Genomic DNA, 22,368 nt, shown 5'->3' with positions numbered 1-22,368 from the left:
TTAAGGATCCAGAGTTCCTTACATCTTTTATTTCCAAATATCGAGAGATGAGGAATTTGTGGGAGGTGAAACACCCTCAGTATTATGCTAAGCATGTGAGGAAGTCAACGCTGGAGAGACTTCTGGCCTTTGTCCAGGCGACCATCCCGGAAGCAACAATGGAGACATTGCTCAAGAAAATTGGGGGCTTGAGGAACATGTATAAGAGGGAGCATAAGAAGATCCAGGAATCAAGGAGATCAGGAGCATCAGCAGATGATGTTTATGTACCCAGGCTGTGGTACTATAATCAACTACGTTTTCTGGATGACCAGAATGAAGCCAGGCCATCACTTTCAACCCTTCCCTCCACCCTTCCCTCCACCCCAGCAGAGGCTGATGAGGAGCAAGCTGGGTCTTCCATCCTGGATGAACCAGATATGACCATCTGGAGTCAGGTAAATTATTTTAACAAATATTTACTGTACTAATATTAATGATGTTAACTGGATGTTATAATTGTCTAAAATAATTTTGCACTCAAAATTGTGTATACATATCAATTGACAGTAGTGGCTAAATATGTTTGGCACCTGCTTGAAATAATTAGGGTGTCTGATTAGACTCTTTTATTAAAGAGAAGTATTCACATTGAATTTGCTATTCATGAGAAGCAAACTGTGTGTCATTGATGAACCCAAAAAAATATACTCAAACTATTGTCCTTTTTTTATACACAGGATGAGTCCATCCAGGAGGAATGTGGGGAAAGTGGCAGGCAGGAGGAGACCAGGCCCATGGACAGCCTGGAGGAGGCCGGATTCACCATCATCCTGGAGGAGGCTGGGCCCAGTGTCAGGCAGGAGGTGGCTGCTCCCAGTGAGGTGGCTGCTCCCAGTGAGGTGGCTGCTCCCAGTGAGGTGGCTGGGCCAAGTGAGGTGGCTGGGCCCAGTAGGAGCCTGACCGAATCCCAAGTGCCTCCCCTCCACCTTCCCAAAAAAAGGGCCAGGAAGGGGATGGTCACACAGGACGCATCCCTGCGCCTCATGCAAGAGGCCACCCGTTTTTTAAGGAGCCCTCCCGAAGCGGAAGAATTCTATGGCTGCTACTTAGCCAGCAGGCTTCTTCAGATGAATAGGGAGCAGCGCCTCATTTGTGAGCGCCTATTTGGGGAAACAATCCATAAGGGGCTGCAGGGCACGCTAACACAAAACACCCAACTACATGAGGCAGCCCCCCCTCCTCCTCCTCCTCCTCCTCCTCCTCCTCCTGCCACAACTGAAACACCAGAGCCACAGCCTCAAAAGAAGGCTACAGGGAAGGCTGCAGGGCAGCGTGGAGGAAAGGCTGCAGGGAAGAGAAGAAAATGATGACCTGGGTTCAGTCTGGTCTGACAGAAGACGCAGGCTGTTGTAGGACCACAGTCTGGGGACATCTAGATCATCTGCTGGTGCTGTTGATCTCTGGGATTCTTGGACCAGATTGTGCTCCCTCTTATATGGACTCCGCAAGATCCCAATTTTCTGGTACACCGACTTTTTCCAGCGTTGACTTCCTCTTTATTTTATTTTGACCATGAATAAATGGATCATTTTTTGAGTTTAGCAAAAGACTTTATGTTTTTTCTTTGAAATCATTGATTTTACACACAATGTTAAATTAACAAGGGACAACAATCTCATTGAGTTTGAAAAAAAACACACCAAAAATACATTACTAATGTTAATAATGTTCAAGTGGTAAGTCTTGAAAATCCAAAAATTTACGTAACCAAAAACGGTGCTTTGGGTTAACTTTATCTAAAAACTAAAAAATAATCACTATAAAAAAAAAAAATAATAATGGGTTCTTTGTGTTAACTTTACAAACCTAAAAAAAAAAAAGGGGAAAAAGTATTATTAGTATGGAAACATTGTTTTTAAAATGCATACTATATCATTCATGAGATCAAAGAGAAAAAGAATCCAGAAATCAGTTTGGGAGAACTCTGATTATGAACAGCAAAACACCTTCGTTCTTTATAGAGCCTTCGTAAAGAAGAAATAAAATGCGCTGCATTCAACGATCACAGATTTTGCAGCGTGATGAATGTGCTACCTACAATACGAACACTAGTTTTACTAGACCGAGTGCTTCCGTTTAGTTTTTGCTTATGAGCATGCGTCGTTTTTTTGTCCGTCGGACTAGCATACAGACGAGCGGACTTCGGGGTCCGTCGTAGTTACGACGTAAAGATTTGAAGCATGCTTCAAATCTAAAGTCCGTCGGATTTGAGGCTAAAAAAGTCCGTTGAAAGTCCGGAGAAGCCCACACACGATCGGATTACCAGCCAGCTTTAGTCCGTCAGCGTCCGTTGGACTTTTGTAGACGAAAAGTCCGACCGTGTGTACGCGGCATTACACTTGTGGTTATTGGGAAGAATCACCTCCTTACAGATAGCTAAAAAGATCAATGGCCTCAGTGGGAACTTATCTGAGAGGCAGACATTGCTCATTACTCAAGGAACCCCTAGCAAACTCTGGAGGAACCCTAGGGTTCCATGGAACCATGGTTGAGAAACCCTGGTCTATCACATACAATCTCAATAAAATACATTTACGTTTTTGGTTGTAACATGACAAAATGTGGGAAATGTTACTTTTTCAAGACACTGTAGGGAGGGCCCTGTCCTGTGTGTGTTCAAGACGATCGGCAGGTGTCGGTGGTAATCTATTGGCTGGCACCCGCTGAGCGGCATCTGCTGTGTAAAATGACAGCAGAGCCGGGGTCGCTGGTGGTGCGCGTGTAAGCGTGCCCTACCCGGAAGTGCCAGATCATGTCCTACAGTAGGTATGTGATCTGGTGCAGCAGGGCTGCCTTGCATCTATGTTATATGGTCGGCAAGCAGTTAAGTTAAAAGACTATGGAGGTGTACACCTAGGAATTCGCTTCTGCAGTCTCTCCCAGTTCTCCAAAACCACCTTGGCCGACCTTTATTTGCTGAACAAGTACAAGCCCACAACTCAGCAGCTTCTTCATAGAAAATGTTATTATAGCATTATGCTATAATAAAGTTTTCTTTGAAGAAGCTCTCGAGTTGCTGGATTGTACTTGTTATTGATCCATTGCAAATTGAATTAGCCAGAGAACCGACTACTCAGCACATTAACTTGCACTGTATAGCGGTAGAGCTTGGGTGAGTTTTCTTTTGTTATGATTGCTGAACAACATGGCTTCCAGACATGGATTTTCATGTGCCCAGTATGTGATATCATTACATTACCTATTTACTGACAGAGTAAGTTTAGATTTTAGTAGATCATGTACAGCAGGTTCGGGTAAATTCACAAATCATGATAGGCTGTATAAAATATTTTACAGCGCACACATACAAGAATGACATTTCCTGCAGGGCTAGTTAAAAACACCTGAACATATTAAAAAAAATACGGGGGTTTGGTCACACTATATGGTCATATAGTGCTAAGCCCACTTACTGCGACAAAGTACCCTGAATTAGTGGGTCCTACTCTAGTAATAGAATGGAAGATCCTTTGTCTCAGCCACGGGAGCTGAACTCCTCTATGTGGGAGAACTATGTGGGCTTAGCACTATATGACCATACAGTGTGACCAAAACCCCTGTATTTTTTGAATATGTTCAGGTGTTTTTAACTAGCCCTGCAGGAAATGTCATTCTTGTATGTGTGCGCTGTAAAATATTTTGTACTGTTTGTAGGTCTTATAGCAGCATCATCTTGAATTTAAACGCATTGTATGGTGTGCCCCCCAAATATGTTCTTGTAGGCTGTATTTTCAAACTGTAAGTAAAGTACCTGGGCTTTTGCAATTCGTTAAAAATTAATGTCTTCCTTAATTAGAGTAATTTTCTTGCTCATGTATTAAGAGTTTGCTATGCATCCTGTAATTAGCAGTTTCATTATATATATTTTGCTGTAGGTTAGAGGTGTTGTATAATTCTCTGGTTAATCAATCTGTTTTAATTGATGTATTGGATTCCTATAATTACAGGAGCTGCACAAGGAAGAGAAGGTCTAATGTCAGCTAAGCAGTCTTACATTTGGGCTGAGTGGGTGTTTGTTCCCTTTTATATACCAAATTACTCCTGAAAATATCTTCATTAGCATCAATGATGACATCATTAATTACCATCCATCATTAATCTGGTTACAGTTACATAGTTACATAGTTAGTCAGGTTGAAAAAAGACACAAGTCCATCTAGTTCAACCATAAAAAACAAAAAAAAATACAAAAATAAATAAATAAAAAATATCATACAATCCCACATACCCAATCCTATAACCACAGTTGATCCAGAAGAAGGCGAAAAACCCTAGAAAAGCGGGATCCAATTTGCTATAGCAGGAGAAAAGATTCCTTTCTGACCCCAGAGAGGTAATCAACTTTAACTAGAAATGTTAGTACCCAGTTATATTATGTACATTTAGGAAAGAATTCAGGCCTTTCTTAAAAGCAATCTACTGAGCTGGCCAGAATCACATCTGGAGGGAGTCTATTCCACATTTTCACAGCTCTTACTGTGAAGAAACCTTTCCATATTTGGAGATGAAACCTCTTTTCCTCTAGATGTAGAGTGCCTCCTTATCCTCAGTGAATCTTAGTGAAGGTAACACATGGACAATTCCAGGCCTTCTCCCTGATCAGTTCAGGCTCTTCTTGACTACACTGTATATAACGTTTTTGGGTCTACAATAGTTTTGCTTTAATGCTTCTTCTAATGCTTGCCATACATTGCTATATTTATCTAGTTCAACCTGTGGATGGAGTGATAATGAGAAAATATGAAAGGGAGCCAAGAGCGTCCTCTGTTGGGCAAAAAAAAAAAAAATCAAAATATTGATATACAGACATAACCATAATAAATCAATAAAATAAGTAAAACACCTTCCATTTAAAGGAAACATGCATTGAGATAAATATAAAGGCTGTTATTGCTTGCTCTTATTTGGAAATAAGAAGTGCCTGACTATCTCAGGAAAAAATAGTTTTTAGGTATAAATATATTGCAACAGAAGCACATGGAAAGCAGGTTTGGCTAGGTAAGGGTGCAGAGTGTATCTGGAAACTGGACTATCCAAGGGAAATTATGCCACAGACTGAGTGTTCTTCATAGAAGAGGCAGCTGCCTTCACAGATCTTACTCTTAAAATATGGAGAACCTTGGAGAGATATTATGTGGTGGCAGCTTTGAAAGCAACAGCTATGTTGCTTTTGCCTTTTGGGGGGGATCTGGGCACAAGGCCCATTCCCCTGCTAGACAGAAGTACTTAAAGTGGGGGAGGCTAAAATGTATCACAGTAAGGGAAAAAAGTATTTGATCCCCTGCTGATTTTGTACATTTGCCCACTGACAAAGGAATTATAAGTCCATAATTTTTATGGGTGTGGTGGGGGGGTGGGGGGTGGCGACCGAGCCCTGAGAAGGGCACCTGAGCTAAGAGCTCTGCTCGGCCTCTAGGGAAAACAAGCACAGACACCATCCACAGCCCGTGCAGCTCCCAAGCATGACGCGGCGCAGAAAGAACCCGCCACAGCCTAACAAGCTGTCAGGTTTCTTCTCCCCTATACTGCGCGGGCTACAACAAAATGGCAGTGGCACCAATATACAGTAGCCAGTAAACAAGGCTGCAGCACATTTTGGAAGCCACGAGGGGTCACGCAAAACCCACCTCAAAGTGAACACACAATATGGATCATCATTTGGGACCTCCAGCTCATCCACCAGGAGCCCAGTGACATCCAAACCACGCATGGACTCCACAGCCTGGCTGCAAGCAGATCCTGACATGGAGGTAAGCAGGCCCAATAGCACCACTGCCACTGCACTTTTTTTATATGACTGACCCCAACCTTTTCAACCTCAGATAGACCAGTATCTGATAACATGATGAAAGAAATGTTGCTATCCTTGTGATCATCCCTTCAATCTGACATAATGGCATGGATCAACAAATGCCAAGCAGAGGTCCAAGCCATTGGGAACAGAGTAGACCACATCAAACACAAAATGGAGGAATATACATCCTCTCATAACACACTACTAGACACGTACACTGCCCAGAATGGGGAACTGTCCTGGCTGAAAGACAAAGTCACAGACCTGGAGGACAGATCCAGGAGGAACAATATACAAATTTTAATGGTAGGTTTATTTTAACAGTGAAAGACAGAACAACAACAAAAATATCTAAAAAAACGCATTTCAAAAAGTTATAAATTGATTTGCATTTTAATGAGTATTTGACCCATTCGCAAAACATGACTTAGTACTTGGTGGCAAAACCCTTGTTGGCAGCCACAGAGGTCAGACGTTTCTTGTAGATGGCCACCAGGTTTGCACACATCTCAGGAGGGATTTTGTCCCACTCCCCTTTGCAGATCCTCTCCAAGTCATTATGGTTTTGAGGCTGACGTTTGGTAAGTCGAGCCTTCAGCTCCCTCCACATATTTCTATGGGATTAATGTCTGGAGACTGGCTAGGCGACTCCAGGACCTTAATGTGCTGCTTCTTGAGCCACTCCTTTGTTGCCTTGGCCGGGGATGGTGTTCTTGGGGTCATAGGCAGCATTCCTCCTCCTCCAAACACGGCGAGTTGAGCTCATGCCAAAGAGCTGATTCTGGTCTCATCTGCCCACTGATTTCACCCAGTTCTCCACTGAATCATTCAGATGTTCATTAGCAAACTTCAGAGGGGCCTGTACATGTGCTTTCTTTTTTTCTTCTTTGGCTTTTTTTGTGGATGCTGCAGGATTTCAGTCCTTTGCGGCGTAGTGTGTTACCAATTGTTTTCTTGGTGACTATGGTCCCAGCTGCCTTGAGATCATTGACAAGATTCTCCCGTGTAGTTCTGAGCTGATTCCTCACCGTTCTTATGATCATTGAAACTCTATGAGGTGAGATCCTGCATGGAGCCCCAGACCGCAAGAGACTGACAAGTACTTTGTGTTTCTTCCATTTGCGAATAATCGCACCAACTTTTGTCAACCTCTCACCAAGCTGCTTGGCGGTGGTCGTGTAGACCATTCCAGCATTGTGTAGGTTTACAATCTTGTCCCTGACATGGACAGCTCTTTGGTCTTGGCCATGGTGGGGAGATTGGAATCAGATTGATTGATTGCTTCTGTGGACAGGTGTCTTTTATACAGGTAACAAGCTGAGATTATGAGCAATCCCTTTAAGAGTGTGCGCCTAATCTCAGCTTGTTACCTGTATAGAAGACACCTGGGAGCCAGAAATCAAGCTGATTGATGGGGGTCAAATACTTATTTCACTCATTAAAATGAATCAATTTATAACTTTTTTCAAATGCGTTTTTCTGGATATTTTTGTTGTTATTCTGTCTCTCTGTTGAAATAAACCTACCATTAAAATTATAGACTGATCATTTCTTTGTCACTGGGCAAACAAAATCAGCAGGGGATCAAATCCTTTTTTTCCTCACTGTATGTGTTATTGTTTATTGCTTTTAAAGCTTCCTAAGTTACTTAATGCTTGAACTATTTTTTTTTTTTTGGTTGTGGTCTGATTGCAATGTTGATGTTCTCAGCCTACTCCAAGATTTTTTTTTTCCTCAGTTAAAGTGTAACTTTAGCCAGAATATTAAGGCCTGCTAGATCACTTCAGGCTGGCCAATCTTGCATGTATAGTTCTGCAAAGCATTAAAAATAAGCGCCTATTCTGTTTAAAATCTGGGCTTGCTCGGCTCATGCTCAGGTCCTCCCCAATTTTGACATTTGTGGCACTGTGCTAAAAATTAGAGCCACTAGAAGCCGATCTGCTGACAGCCTAAATATTTACTGCTGCTCAGGGGCTCTGGGCTCCCACAAAATGGCAGCGCCCAGCAAGAAGAAATAGGAGCAATGCTGGAGGCAATTTACAGCACGCACTCATTTTGGTACCATAATTAATAATGTGGAATGTGTGTCCCTCACTAAAGAACATTATTTTTTTTAGCAAGTTGTTATAGATAAAGTTCTGCTTAAATATGAACTATAAGATACGAATATGTTACATTTTCATGTACCTACAGCAAGTGGAGCTTTCAGCTTCTCACATTTTCCATTTCATCCTTATCTACAAATCTATCTTGTTGAGCAAAGTCTAGTTTACAGAGCTTGATAGCGTAAATGGTAATTAGTACACACAATTGTCAGAGTAGTGACTCTTCCCCTCCTGGTGGCTCCATATGACATTTTAATAGTATAAAAATATACAAAATAGTATAATATATAAAAATAGTATAAAAATATTTATATGTGTGCATAAATTTGATATTAAAGTGGTTGTAAAACCATTTTACAGAGCAGGTAAGTATAACATTTTTGTTATTTTTGAAGAAAAAAAAAATGAGACTTTACAATCACAATGTGTAAACTTTCAAAAGAAATTAAAATAAAATTGTCTCACAACTATTGTAGTTTACCCATTAAAAAAACGGATTTTGTACCATCCTGTACAATAAAAATAATAAAGAAATAAAATAAAATAATAAAAAAAAGAAATAAAATATATCTGCCATAGGCTTTGGTTCCCATTTTTCTCATTACTTGCAGGTCCAGTGATGAGGAGTGTTAGCTATTCCACATCCTCCTCTGCTCCATACTATATTGCTTAAATTTACAGTAAATATTGCAACTGCCCTGTGAACATATATATTAACTAAAGATATAAGGAAGGTGGGGAGCAGCATAGCTGAAGATGAGTGGGATGGAAAAAAATATACATAAATAATTGAAGTAACACCAACTTACTTACACCTACTATCTACAATATGCAGTACAATGTATGATATGTCTTCTGCTGTTTTAACCATATATTTTAATCGCAGGAGTTGGGGGGCTTATTTAAATGAAGTGAAACCTAACTAAAAGTTTGCCTTAGGTGTAAATAATGAAATAAAAATTCCAGGCATAGATATTTTATACATACAGTAGTTTACATTGGGCCACAAAGGGGTCTATTGTTGCTGGGAGGGGGGGGGTCCTATGTTGCTGGCAAGTCATAGACATGTGCGGTTCATTTTGATCCAAATTAACCGCTTCCCGACCGCCTCACGCAGATATGCTGCGGCAGAAGGGCATGTACAGGCAGATTAATGTACCTGTACGTTGCCCTTTAAGAGGCGGCTTGTGGGCACGTGCGCCCGCCAGGAGCTCAGTGAGCGTAATCACGGGTCCCGCGGACTCGACGTCCGCGGGCATACCCGCGATCGTCTCACGGTGAAGAAGAACAGGGAAGTGCTAATGTAAAAGAGCATCTCCCCTTTCTGCCTAGTGACACTGTCACTGATCATTGCTCCCTGTGATCGGGAGCGGTGATCAGTGTCGTGTCACTCACAGCCCATCCCCCCACAGTTAGAATCACTCCCTAGGACACAACCCCTACAGTACCACCTAGTGGTTAACCTTTACACTACCAGTCACATTTACACAGTAATCAATGCATTTTTAATCACACTGATCTCTGTATAAATGTGAATGGTTCCAAAATAGCACCAAAAGTGTCCGATCTGTCCGTCATAATGTCGCAGTCACGATAAAAATCGCTGATCGCCGCCATTACTTGTAAAAAAATATTATTAATAAAAATGGCATAAACTCTCCCCTATTTTGTAGATACTATAACTTTTGCACAAACCAATCAATAAACGCTTACTGCAATTTTTTTTTACCAAAATTTTGTAGAAGAATACTTATCGGCCTAAACTAAGGAAAAAAAATGTTTTTTTGTATATTTTTTGGGGATATTTATTATAGCAAAAAGTAAAAAAATAATGCTTTTTTTTCAAAATTGTCTCTATATTTTTGTTTATAGAGCAAAAAATAAAAACCACAGAGGTGATCAAATACCACCAAAAGAAAGCTCTATTTGTGGGGAAAAAAGGACGTCAATATTGTTTGGGAGCCACGTCGCACGACCGCGCAATTGTCAGTTAAAGCGACGCAGTGCCGAATCGCAAAAAGTACTCTAGTCTTTGGCCAGCCAAATGGTCCGGGGCTGAAGTGGTTAATATTCAGACTAATTTTTAGTTATTTGGAGATTCGGATAAATCCGAATTACAATATAAACAAATTTTATAGAATGCTTTGAATAACGTAACGAAATTCATCTGAATTGAAATTAGAATTGAATTTTAAATTGAACTTCAGTCAAATTCTAACTGTACACACACTGTTGTGTGTGTTATTAGAGTACCATTTAGAAATAATGCTGTTTTTGTTAAGCCGAAGGTGATTTAAAGAGTCTTTTGTTTGTTCACTTTGCTGCATTCAAATCGAAAAGAATATTACATTTTCGCTTCGACCGATTCAAAATTTGAACGATTTGAACATTTTGAATCTAAAAAAAAAATCGGTAAATTGGAAGAAAATTCCGAATACAACTTCCCAGTACGAATTCCGAATACGAATTGAACAAATCAACCAAATTGAACTAAACTAAACAACTAGATTAACGAATCAAAACGAAACTAAACTAAACAAATGTTTTCATCATGCACATGTCTAGTAGGTCAATTGTTACTGGGAGGGATCTACTGCTTAGTGAGGGGTCTATTGTTGGTTGCTGGAGGGTCTATTAATGCTGGCTACAGGAGATCTGTTGTTGCTGGTAGGGGTCTATTGTTCCTAGGGTGGATCTGTTGTTGCTAGGGGGTATTTTGATGCAGGAGGGCTAATGTTGCTGGGGGATCTGTTGTTACTGGAGGTCCATTGTTGCTGGAGGATCTATTGTTAAGGAAGGGGTCTATTGTTGCTGAGGAGGAAGGGGGGGCCTTATGTTGCTGGTGGTCAATTGTTGCTGGGAGGGATCTACTGTTAAGGGAGGGGTCTATTGTTACTGAGGTGGATCTGTTGTTCCTGGGTGGTATTTTGTGGTGGGGGGGGGTCTAATGTTGCTGGTGGAATCTGTTGTTTCGGAGTTGGATCTAATATTGCTTGGCTGCGTAGGGGGGCTATTGTTGTTGTCTATTTCACTGCTTTTCTTGTTATCATTAACAAATTCCATACAAATTATTTTGCACAACAAAATTATGCTTGGTTCTGTTTTCTTTCGAAGGGGAGGTATTGGGAGGTGGGTAGGGGGTGAAACCAAGAGATGGTTCTCAGAGGTGGGTACGAGGGTGGTGACTTGAAAGAGGGCAGTTCCTGCACCTATTCTCTGAGAAAAAAAAAAAAACTCTGGGTTGCTAGATATGGATCAGTTATTCCTTTTGGAGAAGATCAGTCAGAAAAGAAATTGATAATTTATTGAAGAATATATGGCCACCATTAGTAAACTCTTGTGGAATATTTATTAAGCAGCTAAATTGACACCAAACATTCACTGCAGGTGAACCTACCTGGTGCATGCATTTTAAATGACAGTTCACCACCAGTGAATGTTTGCTGAAAGTCACATTCAGTACTTTATAAATGCATCTCTGGACTACTCTTCAAGAGATCAGTTTACTCACATATGATATTTTTGATACATATGGTTGCTGAGCCTACCCCTGGCTTCCTGAGCGCCTTAGAGATATTCCATCAGTGAGATCTCTCTGCTATCATTTCCATCTCTGTTCCTACGCCCCCCCCCGTCAGAGTTTTGGGTGCTCCTGCCTTCCTTTGTCTGTTCCAGATCCTCCTCTGGTGCTCAAAATTTTTGGGGGAGCACAAAATCAATTGCAGCCACTGTGCCATCAAACGCTGCCACTGTGCCCATCAAAACGCTGCCACTGTGCCCTCAAACGCTGCCACTGTGCCCTCAAACGCTGCCACTGTGCCCTCAAACGCTGCCACTTTGCCCTCAAACGTTGCCACTGTGCCCTCAAATGCTGCCACTGTGCCCTCAAATGCTGCCACTGTGCCATCAATTGCAGCCACTGTGCCATCAAACGCTGCCACTGTGCCATCAATTGCAGCCACTGTGCCCTCAAACGCTGTCACTGTGCCCTCAAATGCTGCCACTGTGCCCTCAAACGCTGCCACTGTGCCCTCAAACGCTGCCACTGTGCCCTCAAATGCTGTCACTGTGTCCTCAAACGCTGTCACTGTGCCAAACACTGCCACTGTGCCCTCAAATGCTGCCACTGTGCCATCAATTGCAGCCACTGTCCCCATTAAACGCTGCCACTGTACCATCAAACGCTGCCACTGTGCCATCAAACGCTGCCAACGTGCCCATCAAATGCTGCCAATGTGCCCTTGAATGCCCCCAGTGTGACCCCTGCCCGCTCGCCGTCTGCCCGGCACTTACCCTGCCTTGGTGGGGCAGCGGGTGACAGCGACGAGCGGGGTCCTCCAAGCGTCTCCTGCCGTCCTCATCTCCCGTCCTCTCCTCCTGATAGGCGTCCAATAGCGGTGCCTGTCTTTTCAGCCAATCAGCTGACAGGTAACAGACCCGAGCACCTGATTGGCAGCGAGGCAGTTTAGTGTTAGAAAAGCAAATAGTCATTTGCTTTTCTAACACGCCTATTAGAGTCTATGGCTCTAATCAGGTGCTTCAAAAACACCCCCCTCCACCACCATTCAGGCGCCCTGCATCCAAAAAGGGGACGGGCGCCTGGATAGGGGGTGGCAGCGGCGGCTATAGATAGATTCATGCAATGCATGAATCTATCTATTCGTGAGAGAGGGGTGGCAGAAGAGAGGGGGCGGCGCCGCGAGCCCCTAATGCACGGGCCGCCACTGATCCTCCTATTCAATTCTCCATGATATAAAATACATAAAAGTAATGTATGGATGGTGTGAGCTCCTCATAAAGACTACAGCAGATGGACAAAGCCAGAAACTCATATGCTGCAGGTATCTCACCAAAAGAAAGAACTGACCCTTGCTACAAGCCATTTTGTAATTTAACCCTTTCATGCCTAAGCCTATTTCTGACATTTGTTGTTTACAGTTAAAATCCGTATTTTTTTGCTTAAAAACTACTTAGAACCCCCAACATTATATATATGTTAGCAGAAACCCTAGAGAATAAAATGGCGATGATTACAAATATTATATGTCACACAGTATTTGCGCAGTGGTCTTTCAAAAGCATTTTTTGAGGAAAAAAAGACACTTTCATGAATTAAAAAAAAACAGTAAAGTTAGCCCAATTTTTTGTATAATGTGAAAGATAATGTTACACTGAGAAAATAGATACCTAACATGTCATGCTTTGAAATTGCGCACATTTGTGGAATGGCGACAAACTACGGTACTTAAAAATCTCCATTGGCAACTCTTAAAAAAAAAAATTACGTTTACCAGGTTAGAGTTACAGGAGGTCTTTTGCTAGAATTATTGCTCTCACTCTGGTGATCACGGCGATACCTCACATGTGTGATTTGAACACCATTTACATTTACGGGCGCAACTTATGTATGCATTTTCTTTGCTGCACGAGCACGCGAGGGGGGGCTTTAAAATTTTTTTTTTTCTTATTATTTTAATTTTTTTAACATTGTCCCCTTTAAAAAAAAAATCTGATCACTTTTATTGCTGTCATATCCCTTGTGACAGTAATAGGTGGTGACAGGTACTCTTTATGGAGGGATCGGGGGTCTAAAAGACTCCAAATCCATCCTCTGCACTTCAAAGTATTCAGATTGCCAAAAATCAGCATTTCTGAATACTGTAATTTTTTTTTAAATAGGCGCCATTGGCAGCCGAGTAAAGCGGAAGTGACGTTGCGATGTTGCTTCCGGGAAATTACATCGGAGACCCGATTGAAGCCGAATTTGGCTTTGTTCGGGTCTCAACCTAGCCGGCTGACATGCCAAAGGGTGGCTCGGGTCTCCCGGTGGCTCAGGAGGCCCGGGAAGAGCGGCGGGAGGGGGGGACATCCCCTCCCACTCATTAAAGTGATTGTAAGGGTTCGTTTTAAAAAAAAAAATAACAAACCTGTCATACTTACCTCCACTGTGCTGCTTGTTTTGCACAGAGTGGCCCCGAACCTGCTCTTCTGGGGTCTCCTGGTGGCTCTCGCGGCTCCTCCCCGCATCAGAAGTGCTTCCCCAAAAGGGGGTTACCTTGCGGGCGCGCTCCCGAGTCCAGCATTCAGCGTCCATAGCTGTCCTGGGCGCCCGCGTCATTGGATTTGATTGACAGCAGCGGGAGCCAATGGCTGCGCTGCTATCAATCTATCTAATCAAGAGCCAAGAACCCCGGGCAGAGAGACAGCGCGTCCCTGGCGGGTCAAGTTCCAGGACTTAGGTAAGTAAAATGGGGGGGGGCTGGGGGACCTGTCACTGCCAGGTGTTAATGCATAGGATGCATTAAGATGAAAAAACACGAAGGTTTACAACCCCTTTAAGGCTAACAGCTGAGCGGCTTTTAGCCGCATCAGTTGTTATCACTAAAAAGCCAATTGCTGGCTCTAAAAAATGGTATCAGGGTGATGCTTGCAGCTGCAGGCATCACCCCGGTATAACCTCTTCAAGCTGATGTAGCAATAACTCTCGGTGGAGCTGCTGGTTTAAAGCGGGCTGTTACCGTCACCTTCGTTACCTCAATTTCACCAGAACCGGGTCTAGGGTCCCGTTGAGTTTAATACCAGACAGTGTAAGCACCGGACACTTGAGTATCTTTTCCAATGCTTTAATAAACGTAATTGAAAGAAGTAGCAGGAAAGAGGTAGAAGAAGAGTTGCAGGGAAGTTCAAATACCTTTTCTTAGTGTAGTATTAGGAATTGAAATCTTGTAGATGAATGTACTTTCCTCTTAGAGTTGAATCTTCGCCCGCCTGGATAGGTTTCTCCCACTAACCTAGCAGCCAGTACGCAGCAAGAACAAAAGTCTCTGCCACAGACTTGAATGGAATAGAAACCCATACGATCCTCTGCCACAGGATGTAATGGTTTATAATGAATAGCAAACACAGCACTAGAACCTTTAAGCCGACCCGGCAGTACTATGCGATAGGATTACTTTGGGATGCGTCCTCCAACTGAGTCACCAGGCCCCTCTCCAGACCAGCACTCTGCATGATCCTTCCATGACGGGTCCTCCCCTGGGATCTTCTCAGTTGTCCAGCTTCTTCCCGTAGGACAGACAGCCCAGGACCATTCCTTCGCCGCTGTGGTAGGCCCCAGACAGGCTTCTGGGCCCACCCACACGCTGCAGCAGCGTGGGCCTCCCGGTCGGAGGACCACGAGGTAGTACTTCTAGCACATACCTGACGGCCAGGAGGGCCAGCAAGTGGAACGAAAGCGAACCCTAAAACATGGCTCCACACAGGATGATGTCTTCCCAGAATCCAGGGCTGTCCACTCTGAGAAAGTTAAGGCAGAAGCAACATCTTCACCCTGGGCCCACAACAGTTCCTGTGACATTGTTTCAAACAAATCATCATCACTGGAGAGATCTGACATAGAATCTATCTCCGAGTCTCTCAACTGCTCTGCTGGCAAATATTTACAAAGAGTCCCAGATACATTCCCCTTTGATCTCTCACCCGTTCCTGACGTGGACTTCTCTGGATCCATATATTTCTCCGGCTCCGGTTCGGGTAGTCTCTGGGGTAGGCCTCGACCACGGCCGCGGGAAGCCTTCACATATCCCACCTTCCTCTGGACAGGTGCAATGGGGATAGGTGTAGTAGACGTAGACATAATGGTGATATCCGCTGAGGAAACAGTAACAGCGGCATTTTCCTCGGAAGCACTCACGGTAGCAGACGAGATCACGGCCTGTTGCCCTCCAGCAGCAATGGCAGTAGTTTCCACTGTGGCAATTTCTGTAGCCCAATCCACACGATAAGCACGGGGCGACATGGTAGATTGCTCCACTGTGAACAAATATTCTCCGCACTGCAAACAACGGACAAATGGACGGAGATGTATGGCCAGTCCTTCACACTTGTGGCAAAGCATGCCCAGCCCTTCAATATCTCCAACTGTGTATAGCACAAACCTCCCCTGCGGTTTCAAACGAATGCCGGTATCTGTCAGCAGGGTTCCGGTCAGCATAGCACCCGCAGCGGTACTCGTAGGGAACATCTTAGGTCCCATAGTTGGCGGTACCAACGGAAAAGAAGACATGGCTGCACTCTGATCTTCTCAGCACGATCACGAGGCCTCTCTTCTCTTCTGGCGCCAAACACACACACACGCGTCCCACACGGTAACAAGTAAGTTAGGCTCCTCCCACTTGTTCCTCTGATCATGTAGCTCCCGGATTTTTACTTCTCACCCGCAGCCTACGCAGTCAGAAATAAAGTTCTGCACTTTAACCCCTTCTTCTCCTAAAAAAAATGACAAAGTCCAGAAACTTATTCCAACGTAAACTCCCTGTGAAATACTTCTCAGGATTGCGGGAGGTTGACAGCTAACAATCCCGGATGACGCCCCCACATGTAGCAATAACTCACGGTGGAGCTGCTGGTTTAAAGCGGGCTGTTACCGTCACCTTTGTTACCTCAATTTCACCAGAACCGGGTCTAGGGTCCCGTTGAGTTTAATACCGGACAATGTAGGCACCAGACACTTGATTATCTTTTCCAATGCTTTAATAAACGTAATTGAAAGAAGTAGCAGGAAAGAGGTAGAAGAAGAGTTGCAGGGAAGTTCAAATACCTTTTCTTAGTGTAGTATTAGGAATTGAAATCTTGTAGATGAATGTACTCTCTTTTTGGAGCTGAATCTTTGCCCGCCTGGATAGGTTTCTCTCATTAACCTAGCAGCCAGTACGCAGCACAAACAAAAGTCTCTGCCACAGACTTGAATGGAATAGAACCCCGTACGATCCTCTGCCACAGGATGTAATGGTTTACGATGAATAGCAAACACAGCACTAGAACCTTTAAGCCGACCCGGCAGTACTATACGATAGGATTACTTTAGGATGCGTCCTCCAACTGAGTCACCAGGCCCCTCTCCAGACCAGCACTCTGCATGATCCTTCCATGACGGGTCCTCCCCTGGGATCTTCTCAGTTGTCCAGCTTCTTCCTGTAGGACAGAGAGCCCAGGACCATTCCTTTGCCACTGTGGTAGGCCCCAGACAGGCTTCTGGGCCCACCCACACACCGCAGCGCCGTGGGCCTCCCGATCGGAGGACCACAAGGTAGTACTCCTAGCACATACCTGACGGCCAGGAGGGCCAGCAGGTGGAACGAAAACGAACCCTAAAACATGGCGTCTGTCCCATAAATACCCTCTCCCAGAATGCAACTCGGAGGACCACCTCCACCGAGTTATCTCCGGGACAGAGGAGCGCTCATACACTTCAACGTGTTGCCTTTCCAACACCGACCCATGGTGACAACGACACCCACAGGCACAGTGTGAAATTACATGCAACCCAGCCAAACTGGAACAGAGGCAAATCTGACTATATATAAACAGATAACCCACTAAATTTACCTATAAGCAGTAGATTGAAAATCTACCAGCGCTACACTGAGAATGCATATTTGTGTACAGTGGGCGTGAAGGGATTAAGATTATTAAAAAATTATTAATCTGCAGCCACTCTAATTTTCTAAAACTGTCCAAAAAATGTAATGTAAGATGGCAATATGGAGGCATTCTGTAGACAGTCGGTATAAGGAATGCCCCTGGAAATGTATTTTTCTGCTAGTGGAACTGGCTCGCCGATTTTGTCGGATTACTTCACTAAGATAAATCACATTTTAGGTATCCACTTGAATAGTAATTTCATTATTAGTGGGACAAGCCCTAAGATTGTAAAACACTGCACCTTTTCTCATTATATTGTTACTTATAGACATGTGTGGTTTGTTTCGTTCCAAATCGAATTCAAACAAATTTTTTGTAATTGGGAAATTCAGATGTATCCGGCAGGTACAAGCTTTGAACATCTCACGTAGCACTGTTCAATCCATCATCCAAAAAGGGAAAAAGTATGGCATAACTGCAAACCTACCAAGACATGGCCGTCCACCTAAACTGAACAAGCGGGCAAGGAGAACATTAATCAGAGAAGCAGCCAAGATGCCCATGGTAACCCTGGAGGAGCTGCAGAGATCCACAGCTGGGAGCTGTAAGTGACATATGTGTTTTTAAGCTAAAAAAAAAATCCCAGGACCAGCGTGTTCTGAGGCTCCAGCACTAGAGCTGTAAAAACGCCAGACGCCGGTAAAAGCTGTTAAACGCTGTTTAGCGCTGTATACAAAGTGTTAAACCTCATCAGGCGTTTCTCTGCCACTATACAAAAATCAATGGTTCCCTATGGGACCCCACTGATTTGAATAGAAGTCGCACCAGAAGTTGGATCATGATGATCCGAATAGCGGGGCGACTTGTGTGCTGAGGATCTTGAAGGGGAACCCCCTCCAAAATGAAAAAAAAAAAAATTGGAGTGGGGTTCCCAGGACGATACCAGACCCTTTGGTCTGGTATGGATTTTAAGGGACCCCCCCCCCCGAAGATCCATACCAGACCCTTATCCGAGCACGCAGCCCGGCAGGTCAGGAAAGGTGTGGACGAGAGAACGCCCCCCCCAAACCATACCAGGCCACATGCCCTCAACATGGTAAAGGTGGGTGCTTTGGGGCAGGGTCTCTGCGTCCCCCACCCCAAAGCACCTTGTCCCCATGTTGATGAGGACAAGAGCCTCTTCCCGATAACCCTGGCCAGTAGTTGTCTGGGTCTGCACTTAGGGGCTTATCAGAATCTGGAAGCCCCCTTTAACAAGGGGGCCCCCAGATCCTAGCCCCCCACCCTATGTGAATGAGTATGGGGTACGTTCTACCCCTACCCATTCACCCAAAAAATAAACACAGTACACAGGTTTTTAAAGTGTTTTATTAAGTGTTTTATTAGGTTCTTCTCCTCTCTCTGGTTCTTCTACTCTCTCCGCTGTCTTCTCGCTCTTCTGCCGGGTCTTCTCTCTCTCTGCTGTCTTCTCGCTCTTCTGCCGGGTCTTCTCTCTCTCCCCTGACTTCTCGCTCTTCTGCCGGGTCTTCTCTCTCTCCGCTGTCTTCTCGCTCTTCTGCCGGGTCTTCTCTCTCTCCCCTGACTTCTCGCTCTTCTGCCGGGTCTTCTCTCTCTCCGCTGACTTCTCGCTCTTCTGCCGGGTCTTCGCTCTCTTCGCTGTTTTCTCGCTCTTCTGCTGGGTCTTCTCTCTCTCCGCTGATTTCTCACTCTTCTGCCGGGTCTTCTCTCTCTTCGCTGTCTTCTCGCTCTTCTGCTGGGTCTTCTCACTCTCCACTGTCTTCTCCCTCTTCTGCTGGTTCTTCTCACTCTGTTCTTCTTCCGATGTTGACTGGATGCCATCTCCCGATGTAATGCTGGGTCTGCCAATATAAGTCATGGCACACGGCAGACCCAGCATTGCACTGTGAGATCGCGTCTAGTCAACAGCGACGCATAGTAGCACGTTATCGCATTATCTTGCAAGATTTAAAAAAAAGCACAAAAAACAAAAACAACGGTTTATTACAGCTTTAAGCTCTACACCCTTTTTAAAAACAAATATCCTTTTTTATATTATTGGCTTTATTTGTACAGTACATGTTTGTCTTGGCTGCAAAGACACGCCGATTTATCTTGCTAGGAAGGATGGTATTTTATGTTGTCAGACCGTATTATACTTTGTTCTGAATATTTGTTCAATTGTATTTGACATTGCATATTGTGCAGTAATGGTTCACCTCTCAGCCTTGTACTGTTTTGCCTTTCTTTCTGATGTCTATGAACTATGTCCTGAGGCTGTAAGAGACTAAAAAAAACAACTACAAACTGACGAAAGTCTAAACTTTGCATCAACCTTCCATTGATATAGAATGCCTTTAAAAATAAAAAAAAATTAAATCTCCATCTATTCTAGGGCTATGATAAAACTGATGTATTAATAATTGCTATGTGTCTACCACAATGTAATTACAAAGATAACTAAGATCATCTTTAGTTCGACATTCATGGAAAAATTGCTGCTTGTGTTAGCTGGATGTTCTTTGTGCCAATATTTACTTAATATTTAAAGAACAGCCTTAGTAACTGCTTGAAGTTAAAGAAAGTGCCATGACAACTGTGAAATGCTTCTTTGTAAATTTCTGTTACAAGATAACACCAATGCATATAGCATTTTGTTGTAAGTAAATATTATCATAGTATTTAGTCATCATAAAGTGAAACTACAATATCGGTTTTTTTTTTCTAACCCATATATATATTTTTGCATTTATGTATAAAACGTAAACCATATCTATACATCTGCAAACATCAACCGGTTCTTCTAATCTGCTACATATGCTTCAACACGGACCTGACATTTGTGTTTCCCTGTTGATTGAACGTTGGCAGTGTTTCAGCTCCGGTGGGACAGAAGTACCATACCCACGTGTGCTCTCTCTGCGATAGAGTGGAATAGAAAGGCCATCTGCTTGCAAGTCTTAGGTTGTTTTTACATACAATATATTACCAAAAGTATTGGGACGCCTGCCTTAACACGCAAATGAACTTTAATTACATCCCAGTCTTAGTCCGTAGGGTTCAATATTGAGTTGGCCCATCCTTTGCAGCTATAACAGCTTCAACTCTTCTGGGATGACTGTCCACAAGGTTTAGGAGTGTGTCTATGGGAATGTTTGACCATTCTTCCAGAAGCGCATTTGTGAGGTCAGGCACTGATTTCGAAAAGGCCTGGCTCACAGTCTCCACTCTAATTTATCCTAAAGGTGTTCTATTGGGTTAGGGTCAGGACTCTGTGCAGGCCTGTCAAGTTCCTCCACTCCAAACTTGCTCATCCTTGTCTTTATGGACCTTGCTTTGTGCACTGCTCCAAATCATTTGGCTGAGGGGGGATTATGATGTGGGGTTGTTTTTCAGGGGTTGGGCTTGGCCTCTTAGTTCGAGTGGAGGGAACTCTTAAGGAATCAGCATAACAAGACATTCCGGACAATTTCATGCTCTCAACTTTCAGAGAACAGTTTGGGGATGGCCCCTTCCCGTTCCAACATGACTACACACCAGTGCACAAAGCAAGGTCCATAAAGACATAGATGAGCACATTTGGGGTGGATAAACTTGACTGGCCTGCACAGAGTCCTGACCTCAAACTGATAGAACACCTTTGGAATTAATTAAAGCAGAGAGTGTGAGCCAGACCTTCTCGTCCAACATCAGTGCCTGACCTCACAAATGCGCTTCTGGAAGATTGCAGGATGCTCAAACATTCCCATAGACACATTCCGAAACCTTGTGGACAGCCTTCCCAAAAGAGCTAAAGCTCTTATAGATGCAAAGGGTGGGCCAACTCAATATTGAAGCCTACAAACTAAGAATGGGATGCCATTAACGTTCATGTATGTGTAAAGGCAGGCGTCACAATATTTTTGGAAATATAGTGTAGGTATGGCCTGCATTTGTTCTTTCATTTTGTTGTGCTGTGAACCTTCTGCTCCTCATAGGCGGGATCAGCGCAGTGCAGAACAGATCTCCTGTCTCCAACTTACAACCCTAACCCAGGTAGTAAGGATAACTTGCCACAAATTTGTGGCAGTGTTGAATTATAATGTCCCGTACACACGATCGGACATTCCGACAACAGAATCCTGGATTTTTTCCGACGGATGTTGGCTCAAACTTGTCTTGCATACACAAGGTCGCAAAAAATATTGTCGGAAATTCCGAACGTCAAGAATGCAGTGACGTACAACACGTACAACAAGCCGAGAAAAATGACGTTCAATAGCCAGTGCAGCTGTTCTGCTTGATTCCGAGCATGCGTGGAATTTTGTGCGTCGGAATTGTGTACACACGATCGGAATTTCTGACAATTAATTTTGTTGTCGGAAAATTTGAGAACCAGCTCTCAAATTTTTGTTGTCGGAAATTCCGACAACAAATGTCTGATGGAGCCTACACACGGTCGGAATTTCCGACAACAAGCTCACATCGAACATTTGTTGTCGGAAACAACAAGAAGGGAGCCCCCAGATCCCGGCCCCCCACCCTATGTGAATGAGTATGGGGTACATCATACCCCTACCCATTCACCTCAAAAGTAGTGTAAAAAATAAACAGTGCACAGGTTTTTGGGAAAGCATTAGCATTACTCACAACTCGGCTTCTGTCTAGTTTTGAATGGGCCACCATGTTAAAATCCCCTCCAATCACTAGGTGCGGAGAGAGATACCTGTCCAAAAAAGGAGGCAAAAAAAGATGCTTGTGAGACATTTGGAGCATAAACATTTGCAATAGTAATTGCTTTCCCATTGATTAAGCCCTGTATTATCAGAAACCTGCTAGCAGGGTCTTTATAAACATGCTGCACATCCAATATCAATGAATTTTTGGCTACACCTTTAGACCTAGAATCAAATGTGGTGAAGAAGTGCTGTCTATAATGGTGATCAAAGTAGCTAGGTTGGTTAGAGGTGGAAAAATGTGTCTCCTGAAGGAGCAATATGTCAGCCACCAGACTTTCATAAGATCTAA

At 43.7% G+C, this 22,368-nt stretch overlaps 1 long non-coding RNA gene across 1 annotated transcript in view; it reads right to left on the bottom strand.

Annotated features, from left to right (window-relative positions):
* Positions 1–22,073, bottom strand: part of LOC141145783 (uncharacterized) — a 32,056-nt gene extending 9,983 nt beyond the window's left edge. The window contains exon 1 of the long non-coding RNA XR_012244638.1: positions 21,991–22,073. This is a non-coding gene — a long non-coding RNA (uncharacterized lncRNA). The remainder of the gene's footprint in view (positions 1–21,990) is intronic.
* Between the last annotated feature and the right edge of the window lie 295 nt (positions 22,074–22,368).

The sequence above is a fragment of the Aquarana catesbeiana genome, linkage group LG05 (genome assembly GCF_042186555.1).
Source record: "Aquarana catesbeiana isolate 2022-GZ linkage group LG05, ASM4218655v1, whole genome shotgun sequence".
Classification (NCBI taxonomy): Eukaryota; Metazoa; Chordata; class Amphibia; order Anura; family Ranidae; genus Aquarana; species Aquarana catesbeiana.
This window is presented reverse-complemented; position numbering and strand designations above follow the sequence as displayed.